This window comes from Molossus molossus, unplaced genomic scaffold (genome assembly GCF_014108415.1).
Source record: "Molossus molossus isolate mMolMol1 unplaced genomic scaffold, mMolMol1.p scaffold_m16_p_6, whole genome shotgun sequence".
NCBI classification, from domain to species: domain Eukaryota; kingdom Metazoa; phylum Chordata; class Mammalia; order Chiroptera; family Molossidae; genus Molossus; species Molossus molossus.
The window spans coordinates 3,962,762-3,977,254 of NW_023425399.1; positions in this window are offsets into that span (position 1 = coordinate 3,962,762).

Consider the following 14,493-nt stretch of genomic DNA (forward strand, 5'->3'; position numbering starts at 1 on the left):
GGTTCTCTGTTGTGGCAGCCCTGGGGTGTGCATGCAGCCCCCTCAGACACCATGGGGGAGGGAGTTCTGGGCTTTGGTCCTCTGTTGTGGCAGCCCTGGGGTGTGCATGCACCCCCTCAGACACCATGGGGGAGGGCGTTCTGGGCTTCGGTCCTCTGTTGTGGCAGCCCTGGGGTGTGCATGCAGCCCCCTCAGACACCATGGGGGAGGGAGTTCTGGGCTTTGGTCCTCTGTTGTGGCCTCCCTGGGGTGTGCATGCAGCCCCTCAGACACCATGGGGGAGGGAGTTCTGGGCTTTGGTCCTCTGTTGTGGCCTCCCTGGGGTGTGCATGCAGCCCCTCAGACACCATGGGGGAGGGCGTTCTGGGCTTTGGTCCTCTGTTGTGGTCTCCCTGGGGTGTGCATGCACCCCCTCAGACACCATGGGGGAGGGAGTTCTGGGCTTTGGTCCTCTGTTGTGGCCTCCCTGGGGTGTGCATGCAGCCCCTCAGACACCATGGGGGAGGGCGTTCTGGGCTTTGGTCCTCTGCTGTGACAGCCCTGGGGTGTGCATGCAGCCCCTCAGACACCATGGGGGAGGGAGTTCTGGGAGACGCGGCCTGGCTACCCCAGCCTCCTGGATGAACAGCACCTCCTCCCAGTGGACCCCTGGGCCAGGCCCTGCTCCGCCCCTTCCGGGCACTACCCATAGTGCCATCACGCACTGCACTGGGTCACTGGCCCTTTTTGTTCGGCTGCTCCGGGCGCCCATTCACTCTTGGGTTGCCCCAGGCCTAGAAAAGTGCCTGGCACATGGCAGGGCTTTGTGACAGAGAGGGCAGCGGGTGCAGGAGAGGGACGTGCCCATCCTGGGGTTGGCAGTGCAGCCATGGGGGTCGGAGGGGAGCCCAGTGGGTGGGAGCTGGCCTCCTCTAACCAGGCCGGCTCAGGGAAAACCACTGCTCTCCCTTGCTCCTCTGGGACAGGGAGCCCCAACCCTGGCTCACCCTGCCCCCCACGTTCACTTATCAGGACGACGATAACCTCCAGGGTGATCGACAGTTTGCGGGGACACTGGCCTGTAGCGGTGGAGCCGATGGCTGTTTATCACCTATGAACCCATTTCATTCAAAGAACAGAAAAGCCGGATGAGGGTTCTGCTCAAACCCTCTGTTACAATGATTCGTGAACATGACAAAGAACCCCGGGAGTCCTGACACTGAGGTTGGAACATCTCACCAGAGCTGTGTCCTTGGGGGCTGCAAGGATTCCCCACCGGCTTCTCCTCTGCTGGGGGGCGGGGAGTGGGGCGTGTCTGCACAGGCTGCTCTGTGGGACTCGGGGTTTCTCAGACCCCTGACCCTGTTCCCCTCTGACACAGCGCTGCCTGGTGAGGGGAGTGGTGGTAAACGGACCTCAGCAGTTCCCTCCAAGCCTTCTCTTTATTAAATCACTTCTCAACAGTGAAGGGGTCAGGTGAGGGCGTCAGGGCTGCCTGTCCAGCGACGGTGTCGGGTCGCTTAGCAGCCGGCACGGCAGAGCGGATACTGAGCCTCTCGTGAGGAGAAACATGGCAGGAAGTGAGTACGGAGAGGGGCTGGGAGGTGGGCAGGGCTGCCCCGCCCGGCCTGGGTTTCCGTGGCCACTCTGCCCTGCCCTTGCCACGTGCCCTTGGAGGGACGCGTTCTCTCTGAGCCTCAGTTCCCCTGCCTCTGCAACGGATCCGGTTCCAAGGGTCAAGAGAACCCTAGCAAAGTGCGGGGTGCGTTCGTGGGCACAGAGCAGATGCCGAATGAAGTCTCTCGGTACCCCCTCGTCTCTCTCCCTTAATTCCCACGCACTGCCACTGGCTCCGTTCTCCAGAGGAGGACAGTGGAGACTCGGAGTTAAATGACTCGCCTAAGGTCACATGACCAACCAGCAAGCCGAGCGCTCGGTCTGAACCCTAATCTGTTCGAATCGTTTCGCCTTTGGTATTTACAGATGTGTCTTGCCAGCTGGGAGAGGCAGGAAATGGGTAAATGTTTCGTAAGGGATCCCTTCCCAGAATCTCATGCCTTTATCTCTTTGAATCACTCAAAGTAGATATTTCGTTGGTCTCGATTTATGGCTGCTTGCTCACTGAGTGTTCGTCGTGGGTACAAGGAGTGACTCCGGGGAGGCAGCTTCACTGCGCAGCTGTGTGACCCAAGATAAGTTGCCTAACCTCTCTGTGCCTCAGCTTCTCCCTCAGTAATCCTGACACCCTCCTCCTAGGATGGTTTGAGTTTCATGACTTTGTGTCTCCATGAGGGGCTCATGGTCAGGGCTTGGCACCTGTTTCCCATGGTTATTTGGCAGCAGTGGGCTGGACTCCGGCAGTGCCAACCTCTCTACCGTTGCCCAGTGCACAGTGACCCACTGGAAACTGTCCACGCTGGTCTGACCCCACCAATAACCGCTCCCTGCAACATGCCTCCCTCGTCCTCCTTCATTTGAAGATGAAATTCCTATTTCTACTATCTACTCTAGGTGTGTCTGAGAGCAAACATTAAAAACAAAAAAAAGAAAGAAAAAGAAAAGTCATGTACAAGCCTGGAATTCAAACCCCTCAAACCTTTGAAGCTACAGCCAGCTGAAAAAATTGTAGTCAGCCGTCGTCAGTCCTGTTTATCGGGGAGAAAAAGTTCGCTCCAAACAAAGGCGCTGACCAGGGAGAGGGAAAATATGAGAAGCATTTGGTCAAACGCTTCATTTGCTCCTGAGCCTGCTCTGAGCAGCTTAACCAGCAAGGATCTCCCTCGCGGGGGCTCCAGCTCTCCCCCACCCCAGGAAGTTATTAAGTTGAAAATAATTAAGGTTGCTAAGCGATTTCACCCCTTGTGAAACTGCTAGAAAGGAATCCTGTCATTGTTTAATTAAAAAATGAAGAGAAAGAAGGGAGGGAGAGAGAGAGGAAGAGAGGGAGGGAGGGAAGGAAGGAAGGAAGGAAGGAAGGAAGGAAGGAAGGAAGGAAGGAAGGAGGAAGGAAGGAAGGAAGGAAGGAAGGAAGGAAGGAAGGAAGGAAGGAAGGAAGGAAGGAACGGAGGGAGGGAGAAGGGGAAGGGAAGAAAGGAAAATGTGTGATATGCTTAGAGGATGGGTTTCTCCTGGGGGCTGGGTAGGAACTGATCTTCTTATCACAGAATGAGTTCATTTCTTGCTCAGCCGGGAAGCGGTCCCTGCCATGGCCCTCCCCCTGCTGCCCCCCCACTTGCTGGCACCTCTGTTTTGGTAGGTGCCTCTTTCCTGCACCCGGGGAGAACAGAGGGGTTCTCAGTTCTCTTGGCATCACATGTGTCCCAGGGGGGACACAGCAGAAGTTCTAGATTCAAGGCTGGCTCCAGGGTTTCCTGCTTGTGTGGCCTCCAAGGTCCCTCGCTTTTGCTTGACTGTGATTTTATTTATTCGCAAGGTCAGTGATATACTTGTCCTGCCTACTCATCGAGACTGAACCCTACGAAACTGCCCTTTCAGTCGGTCAGAAACCGCTGAGAATCATCATTCCGTAGGTTCTTCCACCGAGTCGGTGAACAGGAATGAGCGCGGGACTGTACTGAAAAGGGGTCAAAGACGTTCACTCACTCCACAAGTCATTGTCTCCAGGATGCCAGTCCCCGGCTAAGCTGCGTGTACTGTCCATGCTTACCCCTTGCAATCACGCCAAAGACGGAAACAGCCGCCCCTCATTGTGGAGCCAAGGGAACGGAAGCCACATGCCCAAATCGCAAGCCCCACCACAGCTGGCTAGGATGAGCAGCCATCGGGCTATGAGTCCGGGGAGCCTGGCTTCGGAACCTAGGCTCGTCACCGTGAATGAGTCAATCATCAATTATTTAAATTAATCCATTCACTCACTAAGTACTTACTGAGTGCTGTTTTCAATGGGCCAGGCTCTCTCCTAGGCATTAGGGATACGGTGATAAGGGAGATAAAGTCGCGGCTCCCATGGGAGGAGAAAGAGCACACGGCGGAGGAGTCGAGAGTATTACAGATAATGGTATTAGCAGGAGGGAAGATGAGGGTGCTGGTGGAGAGGCTGTAATCTAATGAGAAATATATATTTGGTCTTTATCCCCGGTTCCTGGCACAGAGCTCCTAAGACCTTTGGAATTTCCTGAGTAATAGGGGTGATAGGAGCATCTTTTGTTCTGATACTTGGTCTCTGCCTCTGGCCCCTGACACAGAGCTCCTAGAAATCCTTTGGAATTTTGTGAGTGATAGGAACCTCTTTTCTTCTAATGAGGCGACTCTTGGCAGATTCCTGAATAGCTTCGTGATGGGGGCTGGGCGCAGGAAAGACCAAATCTTGATTAGAAGCTTGGAGCCAGCGGCTGCACCCCGTCTTGGGGGGAGGAAAGGACTGGAGATGGAGTTAATAACTGATCATACCTGCGTGATGGGACCTCCACAACATCCCCCTGAATGATGATGTTCAGGGAGCTTCTGGGTTAGTGAACACATCCACGTGATGGGGTGTGTGCCCCAGCTTTACAGAAACAGAAGCTTCTCATTTAGGGACCTTTCTCTATGTCCCTACCTCTTCATCTGGCTGTTCGTTTGTATTTTTTATACGATCCTTTATAATGAACCAGTGACTATCAGTAACTGTTGCCCCGAATTCAGAGAGCCATTATAGCAAATGGTTGACGCTGAGGAAGGGGGAATCACAGGGACCCCCAATCAATAGCTAGTTGCTCAGAAGTCCTGGAGGCCCAGGACGCGCAGTCTGCATCTGATGTGGGGCCGTCTTCAGGGATGGAGGGCTCCTGCTAGGTCCAGGTGGCTAGGGTCAGAATCGGACTGAGTTGTAGGACACCCCGTCGGTGTCCAGAGAGTTGGAGAGTTGATCGGTGTAGGACAAAACCTACAATATTTCGAGTAGACACAGATCATAGTTGGTGTCACAAGTGGGATTTGTTAGGACAGCCTGGCTCATAGAAACACGTAGCTTGAGAAAAGAAAGGTTGAAAAGGTAGAGACTTTTCTTTTCTTTTTTTTTGAGTTAATGACAAATTTATTTTCTCACAATTCTAGAGGCTAGACGTCTGAGATGAAGATGCCAACAGGGTTGGGTTCCTCTGAGGCCAACAGGAGGGACTTTTGATTCCTGAGTGGCCACGTGGTCGCCCATGGCACGGAGCGGCAGCTGAGCCGTGATCGCTGCCAGGGAGAAAGTTACCAGTGGGGTTCAGAGCTGGGTCCAGCTCCTGGGGAGTTGGCTTATTAGATGCATAAGGAAGTGCAAATTAATAATAATTTAAAAAGCATAATATATAATCCCTTGGTCATTGTTATCTGTAATAACTAAAGTGATATTAAAAGAGAATACTGGGCCCTGGCCGGTTTGGCTCAGCGGTTAGAGCGTCGGCCTGCGGTACAGAGAGACCCGGGTTCGGTTCCCGCTAAGGGCGCGTACCTCGGTTGCAGTTTGTCCCCGGCCCTGGTTGGTCGTGTGGGTGGCAGCCACTCGATGTGTCCCTTCACGTCGATGTTTCTCTCTCTCTCTTCCTCTCTCTCCCTCCCGCTCTATCTGAACAAAAAATGGAAAAATGTCCTCGGGTGAGGATTATAAAAAAGAGAGAATACTGGGCCCTGGCCGGTTTGGCTCAGTGGTTAGAGCGTCAGCCCGCAGACCAATGAGTCGCGGGTTTGATTCCAGTTAAGGGCTCGTACCTCGGTTGCGATTCGTCCCTGGCCCTGGTCAGGGTCGTGCTGGAGGCAACCACTAGATGTGTCTCTTTTACGCTGATGTTTCTCTCTCTCTGTCTCTTCCTCTCTCTCCCTCCCGCTCTATCTGAACAAAAATGGGGGAAAGACATGTCCTCGGGTGAGGATACAAAAAAAAGAGAGACTACTGGGTTGGACCTTGATGCTGGACGAAACTCAGATTTCAGTCAGTCTGAGCTTGGCCACTAGCCTCAAAGCCACCCATGAAGGGGAGAGGGTACCCCTAAGACCGCTGACCACCAAGGAGCTGCTCCATGGAGGGGACAGCAAAGCCAAGGACCTATGGAAACCAGGGGGTGCTATGTGACGGTGTGATCTCATTTTGTGGAGTGGTATCATCAGCTTCCTGAAGAGCCTTTACTAACATGGATTTCGAGAGCGACTAATTGGGGGCAGTGTCTTTAGTTTGTAATGCTGCAGAATAGAAGAGGCTATTTTCTTTTTATTGTCTTTCTTAATTGATTTTAGAGAGAAAGGAAGGGAGAGAGAAATATCAATAAGAGAGAACATCGATTGGCCACCTCCTGCATGCCCCCCACTGGGGATCGGGCCCACAACCTGGGCATGTGCCCTGACCGGGATTCGAACTGGCGACCTCTTGGTGCAGGGTCGACGCTCAACCACTGAGCCACACTGGCCGGGCTAGATGAGGCTATTTTGATAGAGCAGTCTGGGTAGTGATGTTTGGGGAAGAGGCCAGGGTGGCTGGAACATCGGGGTAAGGGTAGCCAGGGCGGGGGCGATTGTGAACTGCGGCGTGGGCTTGAGGGAGAGGTCCGGGAGGGAGCCATGGCCACCGTCCAGGCAGAGGTGATGGCGGCTTGGATTCAGGTGCAGGTCGAAGAGCTGGGTAGATTCCGACGCCACCTTGAAGGCACAGGTGGCAGGACCTGCCGATAGGTTAGGTGTGCAATCCCGAGGGAAAGAGAAGGCTGCTGTCTGTGTTCTCCAGGTCTGTAGCTGAGGGTTGTCAAGGAAGGACTAGAAGTCCGGGCTCTTGACATCTATCAAATGCCCGCTTTGCCGTTCATTCGTGCCATGAGCATGTATTGATGCTAACTGTGTGCCCGTCCCAGGCGCTGAGACAGACCTGCTCTGTACTCATGGGGCTTACATTCCCTTGGGGAAGACAGACTCCAGTCCCAAATGTCACAAGAGCCAGTATGATGACATGGGTGTGGAGAACCGGGGTGCCCCAAGAACACATGGCAGGGAGACCTCATTGTTCCAGGCTCCCCAGAACCTGCCGAGGGACAAGTCTGGGCCATAGAGATAGCCAACATGTCCTGACCACTTCCCAGGGCCAGGGAGTGGGTGAGTTTACATCCGCGATCGCATTTCGGGCTTGGTAAGAACCCTTGGAGGAAGGAGCGGTCGTTATTTCCCCTGCACAGATGAGACAGCCCAGGGTTCAGAGAAGGGAGTCGGGTTACCCGGGGTCACACAGCTGGCAGAGCCAGGACTCAAACCTTGGGACTCGGATCCTAAGTTTCACCTTCCTCTTCTCTGTTCAAAGCTCTCTATCAGCCCCTTCTCATTACTTCTCAGAGGAAAAGAAACATGACTAATAAATCAATATGTCAAATACCAAGCGTGCTCTGCCTCCAGACAGTCCCCTGTGATGGAAGCAGGTGCGTTTTTGGGGAGGAGGTGAGCATGAGGGAGACGTGATGAAAGCCCACGACTTCCCCCACGAAGTCCGCATGACCTTTAATTACTTACAGATTTAATAGAGCATCATTCCCCTTGATTTATTCCACTGAAAGATTGATTAGTAATATGACTTGAATTGTATTCCATTTCCCATGCAATTTAAGATGATTTAGTGCCAAGTAAAGACTAACCCCAAAGCCCTTGCTTCAAAGAGCCACAGCCCCTTGTTGTAATGATCGCGCCTCCGCCAGTCCAGTCGCAAAGCCGCGACATCTTTCCCAACCCTCCACCCAGCGAGCATCCCAGCGTCCCGGTCCCTCTGATGTGGGCGATGGGGTGGGGGCTGGGCTGGGTTTTCAGCCTCGGCCCTGTGGGCATTTGGGTGGATCTTCCTCCGCCGTGTCCTGTGCGTCACAGGATGTCGATCAGCATCCCTGGCCTCCACCCTAGATGCCAATAGCACCCCCTCCCGAGTTGTGACAACTAACAATGTCCCCAGATATTGACACACGTTCCCCCCGGTGGCAGAAACCCCTGGTGTAGACCTCACTGATACGGGGCAACCAGAGTGTGTTCTCTAGGAAAGAACGAAATAGCACTGTCAAAGTCTCCTTGGCAGCGTGCAGTGAAAAGTGGGGGACTGTCTCCAAGGGAAAAACCACAGCCTTTGTTTTCTTGTCTCTTGGTCCCTGTTACCTAGACAGCACCTTTCAGGTGCCACCTGGGAGCCGCTCAGAGGATGGACACCGGGACCTCGGGTTTTAACAGGGCTGTTGAGCGGGCAGCACGTTGTGCCCTGTGACTGGTTGGCACCTTTCAGTTCGTTTCTCCCTTCTGTGTTCCGGATTCTGCGCGAGCCAAAGGGACTCCCGAGACTTCCAGATGACAAGCAAAGTGGTCAGAAATGTGGCTCCCTTAATGCAGCCCGAGTTCTCGGGCCAGGGGAACACATGTTGTTCCATTTAGTGGATTTGCTTTCCCAGCTTCTGGGTTTTCAGATTTTAGGAACCCCTGGCCCTTCAGAATGACGTTTGAGAGTGTGTGTGTGTCCCTAACACTTTGCAGGCGCTAATTATGGATATTCGTGGGACAGTCCCGCTCTCGACAGCCCCCCTCCCCTTTTCTATCTCAGACAACAAATAAAATAGCCCGGTTCCCCTTTGCCGCAGGACCACCAGGGCTGAGCAAAGGGCCGCTGGCCCCTCCCGAGGGCTCCCTGGCGCTCTGCTCCACTTGGCTCTTTCAAGGACGTCTCAATGAGCGACCTTGTTGAGACTTCCACTAGGGCTCGGCCTAGAAGGGACCATTAAAAACAGTTTAATCAGAACAAAAGAAGTTCTGTTCTTATTGTCCCCCCGGTTGCCGGTTGGACGCAGCCGCTGAAAATCTATCTGCACCAAGCGGCCAACCTGGGCCGGCCGAGCCGCGGAGCGCGCCCGCGCGGAGATTCCGGATGGATCCGCGGAGCAGATAATTTACAGCTGAAGCTGCACACAGGCAAGGCCTTGCTCTCTGGCACAAGTGTTTCCTATTAAAAGCTTCGGAAGCCCCCGGTAACCGGAGCACTGCTCTTCCCGCACGAGCTCGAGGTGATCGGGTTTGCGCAGAGACCCCGCGAGGAGCCTGGGCTGGTGCTGGTCCCGTCTGCGAGGGACACTGCGGCCGGGCCGTGGAGCCCAGGCCTGGGCAGGGGAGTGTCCCGGGGGATTTCAAGTGCCTGCCCAGGAAGCTTTGCGGCTTCGGACTGTCCGGCTGAGGAACTGCGCACAGGCAGGGGCATTGGTGGGGAACCTCGCGAACCTTCCGGAAGCAGAGAAGCACCCCGAAGCGGAGCTGCGTGTGCCGTGGAGGATGGGACTTTCGTGGCCAACTTCATGGGACAACAAATGAGCTTAGTGCCACTGAGTCTTTGGAATAGACCACCTGAAAGAAGTTATTTTAAAATGTGTTTTTGTTTTTTTCCAGACTAGTTTTTATTTATTTTTCTGTATTGGCAAAGATGAAATGGCGAAGGATGGCTAGGTTCAGAAGGTCACCTCGTTTGACCTCTGGATTCCTCGTCCAGATTTCGCGAGGGGCTGCGGGCTGTTGTGCGGGGGCCCACGCAGCCCATTTCCATTCAGGCTCTCGAGCAGATCTAAACACAAGTGGGCGAAGGACTAGGTCTAACTGCTTTGGACTCCACTTGGGGGACGGTGCCTGCTAGGACCTGAGGAGGACCCTCAAGTGCCGACACCCAAGCACTACCCGAAGGCCACAGGGGAACAATCAGACAGAAGCATTGCTGTGCTAAGCGGATAAAAGCCCCAGAGGACGCGGTACCAGTCCGGTGCCCCGCAACCCGGAGGGGATGGAGCCTGGCGTCCTGTCTCCCCAGAGGAAGGCGAAAGCGCCCCCCGGGAAAGTGTACCTGTGAGGCTGCCGTGAAGACCACCGCTAGAGACCAGTTACTATTTCCTGAGGCTTCTCACACCAGGCACTTCCCGCGGGCTGTCTCCTTGCTCGTTCTGGATGTAGACCAGAGAGGTGGTTCTGGCCCTTCCACAGGGGAGAAAAGGGAGCCTCGGGAAGGTTCCGCGGGTTGCGCAGCCCACCAGGCCAGTAAGTGGCAGGTTCTGCTCAGCAGGCCTGATGGGCCTGAGTTCAGCTCCGGAGACGCTGCTGCTGCCGGCCCCCCACCACGCACGGGGAGCAAGGCTTTAATGCAGGCGGCGGCAAACCATTTGCAGTAGCGTCAGAGTGTAAATATTTTTGACTCTGCAGACTCCACGGTCTCTGTCATAGCGACTCAGCTCTGCGGTTGCAGATCAAAGCAGCCACAGGTAATGTGGAGACATGGCTGCAGCTGTGTTCCAGTAAAACTTCATTAACTATAGTAGGTGACTGAATGAGGCCGGTGGGCCGTCCTTCGCTGAGCCCCGATCTAGTAGATGTGAACTCTCCGTTCCTCACAAGGATGTTGGGAAGAAGAATTGAATTAAGCCTGTGATGTGCTGAGGCAGATGCTGCTGGTTGCTGACCCAGTATCCATTCTCCCCTTCTTCCCTTTTTACCAGAATCAACACGGTTCCAGTTAAAAATTCTCACTAGTTAGCCTCCCTTTCAGCTAAGGGTGCCTGTGTGACCCCAACATGGCTGATGAGATGTGTTGATATTAGTTGGGAAAGGCAATTGTTTCCCCTTGTTCTTCCTCTTCCTTTCATTCATCCTGCCTAGAAGGCTGGTGTGATGCCTGGAGCTGGAGCAGCCACACTGCAACCATGAGGAAGCAAACCACAGGCTAAGACAGCAGAACAGGAAGTTATTTGCATTCTTTTCTGAGAAGCTGCATTAGCCTTGGACTGCTCACCTATACACTTCCTGCATGGAAAAAACCCACACACACCCTTTTTGGTCAAGCTATTATGGGCCGGTTTCTGTTACATTACAGCCAAACGCTATCCTACCAATTCAGATAGTGAGGCTAGTGCTGGGCACACAGTGAGATCTCATAAGTGACCGTTACTCAGTGTTGGATTTATCAGAAGTGAAATCTTTGACCTTGAGCATCTTGAACGATGGGTAGGATGGCAAGGTGACATGTTCTGCGTGGAATCAATTGTGAGGCCTATTTTCCCTTCAATTCAACCAGCACTTAGGAGGCTGGGCAGGAGGTAGAAATCACAGTGCCTCAGTTCCTTCCCCCCACAGTGTTTTCACACGGTCACAGTCCCGGCCGCCTCTCCCTCCCCCGAAGACACAGACACCCCTCAGCCATCTCTGTGCCCCTGGCTACCAGGACCTGAGACTCACCCACCATATGCTCACCCCCAGTGACGGTTAATTTGTCACCTTTGCCATATTCTACTGGTTGGAAGTAAATCACAGGTCTCTCCATGCTCAAGGGGAAGAGATGACACAGGCGTGAACATCAGGAGGTGGAATAATTAGGGGCCCTGGTAGAGTCTCTGCCACAGTGGCATTCAGGGCCCTCCATGACGTAGCTGCTGATGAAGTCTCCAAGCCTAGCTCCTAACTCCAACTCTTCCCCGGTGCTCCAGACACAAGGACCTCAGGCTGTTCTCAAACACCAAGCATGTCCTGCCTCGGGGCCTTTGCACTTTCTGTTCCTGTGACCTAGAATGCTTTTCTCCAGTGGTGTGAGCAGCTTCCTCCCCACTGCTTCTAGCGGTCTCTGCTGAGACACATGTCCTCCAAGAGGCTTTACCTGACCACAGTGGCTAACGTAGCACCTTGTCCCTCTGAACCCCTGCTCAGCCTCAGCAGGTCCCTTGTCTGACAGCCCCATCAGGGCAGACGCTCCACGAGTCAGGAATTGTACTTGGTGCATGTTGTTTGCTCCTGTGCCCGCCACTCTCCGAACAGAGCCGCGCACACGGTGAATGCCTGTGGCGTGGAGACAGGGTGAGCCCCCCGGCAGAATGAACCCTCCCTCTTGAAGACACGTGATGAAGGGTAGGGACAAAGGGAGAGGCCAACCAAGACACAAGCAAACAGCTCTGGCAAATGACATCCCTTCCCTGGTTCACCGCCTGCTGCGCACCAGGTGCTGCGGGGGGAACAAGGCAGGTGGGACCGTGGGCCGGCAGGCAGCCTTTACTGAGGGCTGGAGACGGCAGCAGGCCTGGCCGAGAGCTAGGCTGAGGGAGGGACCGTGCGGGGGCTCCGAGAACTCTGCTGTCATTTGGCTGGTTGAACACGGACTGTGGAGAGTCCCGACACAGAAAGCAGCAGACAACGGCATAGACGTGCCCTCTGGGGCCTCACAAACCAGTGAGCACAGGGCAGCCAGGGCTGAGGGTCGGCCAACGGCCACACAAGGGTGGAGTTCGAGGACAGAGTGGCCACTTGGCAGTGAGAAGTGCTGGTTCCCAGGCATCTGTCTGCAGGGCCCCAGCTCAGCTGGGTGCTTGATCAGACCTGGTTTGCCCACCTAAGAGTCCCTTCCCCCCTTTTTTTCTGGCGACAGGATCCCCCTGCTTTCGAGGGACTCCTCCTGCCCCATGGCACAAGTCGCAGGGGAGGCTGACTCAGAGGTGCGCAGGTGACCTACTCAGGAAATCCAGGTGTTCCACCCCCTGGTCCAAGAGGTGGCCTCTCCCGAGAGCGAGCGAAAGAAGAAGCCCACCCCCCCCAGGGTGACCCCAGATGCTGTAGGTCTGGAACAATCAGAGGCTGAGTCCCCTTGCCCTGCAGAGGAAGCCTGTCTGTGGTCAGGAATAATGAAGCCAACATTCAAACAGACACCAACTTGGAACAGAGAGACTGACGGACAGCGCAGAGCCGGGAGAAGAGGTCACCTGTGAGCCCTGGGCCGGCACTGCCCGGACCGGACCGCCCGCTCGAGCCCCAGCTGACTTGGGCTTGTCTCACCGGTACCTGAGAGGCTCCCGACTCCAAGTACAGCTCAGGGAAACACTGCTCTCTAATTAGAGACCGAGAAGTCCTGCAGGGAAGAAACCGGTTTACCTTTCTGCAGCTCATCGTTTCCCAAGCCTCCCTGACCAGGAAGTCCTTTTCCACGCCAACGTTTTAATGACCAGGGCGGGAGAGAAAGGGCGTCTCAGGTGCTGGGTCAGCAGAGTGCGGAGGTGACCTTGGCAACACCAAACTCCTCTGGAAAATGGGGCTTCGAGGAGGCGGGTGAAGCCAGACACAGAGGAGGACCCAGACCCCAGCCTGCCGCCTGTGGGAGGGCTCGGCCCTGTGGGAGAGCTGTGTCCTCAGGGGGCCTGCTCACAGATGACTTCTCTGAGTCACGTTCTGTTGCTTGATCCATAAAAATTCTGCCTCGGAGGAGACAGACCCACTTTTTAAACACAGGATGGTTTTATCTGCTTGGCCTGTTTACTGCTTAACGCCAAGGAGGCCCTCTGACATCCCAGAGGCCTTGGACTAACCTCCAAGTAAGGGGGCTCCATGTGGCCACACTCAATGGATTGTTTTTTTCTCCTTCAAAAATGGAAATGAAAGAACCAAATGTCTGTAAATTAAATTTTCTGGTTATAAAGAGCCTTTTGAACTTCTGTAAATCATCCTTTTGTTTTTCTGGTTCCCACCTCCCAGCAAATTCCCACAAGGCATTTGGGAATCAAAGAATATTACCCCATAAAGGCAAAACCAGGGCCGCGGTGCCAAAGACGCGGAGGGACGTGGGAGCCACAGCTCACAGCACTGAGGTAGGGGCGGGGGCGGGGTGGCTTGAGACGCCGGTCGCGTCCACCCTTCCCTGGAGCCCTCAGCAGGCAGCCTGGATCTGGTATCCACACAGCTGCTCCGGGAGGAGGCCTGGTCCGAGGGGACAGCAATCTGCGCGACCTCTTTGATGTGTGGGAGCATCACGCTTCCTGGTTTTGCAACTGCAGATAATTTACCGGGAGCACACTCCACAGAGGTGGCTGGGGAAGGTTCTGGCTGAGGAGGATGCTGAGCTTCAGACCAGGAGAGGCGGGCCCGCACCCAGCAACACCCACGTCCGGACCCTGCTTGGGGCCCAGGCTGGAAGCTTGGGCTGAGTTCTTCCGGCTGTAAGAATTAGGTGCCTACTCCCCTCCATCATAAAGGCACCTGCTTCCGGGGTTCTGGGCGCAGGGAACCACCAGGTGTCAGGAAAAGCTGGAGTTAGAAGGTTAAGTAGCCGAGATGCCCTTGGCATTCACCTCAGGGGTCTTGCCCTTGCGGATGCCTTCGGTAAGAAGACCCGTTCAGTGCTGGTCACATGCCTGGCTTCTCAGACATCATCTTTCCAGAGGTGCCTGCCCCCCCGGCAGCCCCCAGCCCCCGCTGCTTTATTTTCCTCGGTGGCACTCGTTACTCATTCGTGTTTCTCATCTGTCTCCCCCAAGTGGAGCTTGAAGGGTCTGGAATGTCTTTCCACTGCTTGTTGCCACCCCAAGACCTGTAAAAACTAAATAAATATATGCGAAGGAATCAATGAATAAATAAAATCCCAGGGTTGCCAGGTAGTCGCTCAGAGAGGGCACTGCCCAAGTCCGGAGATCACTCTCAAAAGACTAGGTGGGAATGGGGACCCAGGGGTGGGCACAGTGTCCTTTGTCCTGCCCGCTCGCTCGCCGTGTCATGGCCACGCGGGCTGCCCTTCTGCCTCTGGAC